At 45.3% G+C, this 2161-nt stretch overlaps 1 protein-coding gene across 1 annotated transcript in view; it reads right to left on the reverse strand.

Moving 5' to 3' along the window:
- Positions 1–969, reverse strand: part of PLB1 (phospholipase B1) — a 106542-nt gene extending 105573 nt beyond the window's left edge. Inside the window, exon 1 of the mRNA XM_081904735.1 lies at positions 792–969. The gene's annotated coding sequence lies outside the window, so the exon portion shown is untranslated. The remainder of the gene's footprint in view (positions 1–791) is intronic.
- Between the last annotated feature and the right edge of the window lie 1192 nt (positions 970–2161).

The following is a 2161-nucleotide window of genomic DNA, read 5'->3' on the forward strand; positions in this document are numbered from 1 at the left end:
GCCCGGCTATTCTAGCAATTGAATCCTCCATTCGGTTTTAGCCCTTGCTGGATTCAGGAATTAGAAGGGACTCAGGCATACAGCCTAACCCCATCCCCAACTCACAATGCTACATATTTTTGCAAAGCAATTTGCTCTAGAATATCCATTTTTGCATGTCATTTTCACTAATATATATTCATTTCTAGGCATACTTTACCCCAGTCAATGCATTATCTGGCTGGAAAAGAGCACTGAAAAATTCAGAGAACTGCGAATTTTGAAGAACGACTGTTTTGTTTCTTGTATTGTTCCAGTAAGCACAAATTAGGTAAGCTTACCTTTAAAAGTGAACTTGGTTTAATTTCTCCCCCATCCCTAATGTGCACCCAGAATTCCTTATGAGATGCATGTCCACTTACTTTCCCAACAGTGCTGTCTGCAATGTAGCAGATAGTGTTCTTCGTCCTTGGGTGCCCAGATGTTATTGGACTACAACTCCCATAATCCCTCACCAGAAGATGAAGATGAAGTTGATACCCCTCCTTTTGCCCTGATGGGACTCAAGGTAGCTTCCAGCTCAGCCAGTGGCATGGATGATGGGAGTTGTAGTCTATCAACATCTGAAGACCCAGCATGGAGGAATACTGTACTAGAAGACAATAACTGGGCAACACAGGCAGCTGGCCTGCCTAGGCTAGCAACAAGCAAGCATCACTGCTGCTAGGACCCCCACCCAAGCTTCCACACTCTGCCTAATGGTGGGGCCAGCCTTGTGGCTGGAAGGTGGAGGAAGTGGAGGTGGTACTTACATTTCAGCATTTCCATCTAATGGGTCATTCGCCGTCTTCTGAACTCTTCTCCCAAGGATGCAATGAAATGCACGGCCTCAGCTGTGTAGCATAGGAAGCCATGTCATTTACCCAGCTTCTTCGTCTTCTTGCACCATTGCTTTTTGGGTCATCATGGGAAGATTCAAGTCTGTTTTGCCTTGATGGACATTGGGAGGGCCAACATGCTCAACAGAAGTGAAGATTATAAAGAACATCTCAGGGGAAAGCTGGAGGGTCAATCCGCGGCCCTGACACACCCACCTCCCCCTGCCCCCTGCTGTGCTCTGGAGCTAGTAAAAGCTTTCAGTGCAGGCTGGGGAGTAAATGGATTTAAAATTAAGTGCCTTAGGACAATTCACAACACAGATTTGTTTTCTATAGGCACATCATACAATCTTGGGTCTTAAGTGCTCCAGTGAGGGAAAAGGAAAAATAGAAAGACATATAGACAACAGAAAGCAACAATCAGACTGCTGTTTATGTGCATACTGAAACCAAAGCGAGTATCCCTGGGCAACTTACAAGATTGGTGGGGTCTCACTAGCACCATATTTTGTGGCATGCGTAGTTGCGTTATACAAGCAAAGTAAAAATGCAATTTTAAGCTTAAAGAAAGGGGAGAAGAAGCACTCTGTCCAATGGTAGGGCTGGCCGTGCCAGCCTTCCCTGAATCTAGCTCTAGATCTGCCTTGCCTACTCCCCTCCTTACTTTCAGCTTCTATATTTCGGATCCTTTGAAAATGCCTGCTCCTCAACCCCACTGGGCAGCTAGGCTCCAGATCTTCCTGAAGGAACACCAAAGTGTTGCCTGATGTTCTCTCTGTGCATGTTAAAGGAGCACCTTCTCCCATCGGCAGGCCTTTGCTTCCTTTACAGGCGATGCCTGAGACAGCCACAGACTATGCCACCAGTTGGAAACATTTCCTTCCCAGTCAATCTGTCAGAACAGCAGGTTCCTCACAGCACCCACCTGAGATCCGTATCCTTCCCAGCATGCAGCTGGTGAGGGCAAATGAAGCCAAGAGGAAATGACAAGGGCTTTAGCAACATGATGGATATGGCCCAATAACGGTTCTGTCATTTCCTTTCCCATAACAGCTACAAGAAAATAAGAAGACGGCACAATTTAGGTGGCAAGAAAGAGAAGGGCAGAGCAGTATTTCAAAGCAAAAGGTCTGCTGTAAAATTAGAATTCCAGGGACCAAATATCAAGGCAGTGTAAACACACTCAGGGGCTTAAATATAATAAACCCAGATGGGATTCTATAACCCAGTGAACGTTAGAAGCTTTTGATCCCTTAATTCAATCTTGTGGCATAATATATATATATGAGTTTCCTTTCCCTTAA

This window comes from Podarcis melisellensis (genome assembly GCF_964234715.1).
Source record: "Podarcis melisellensis genome assembly, chromosome: 3".
NCBI lineage: Eukaryota > Metazoa > Chordata > Lepidosauria > Squamata > Lacertidae > Podarcis > Podarcis melisellensis.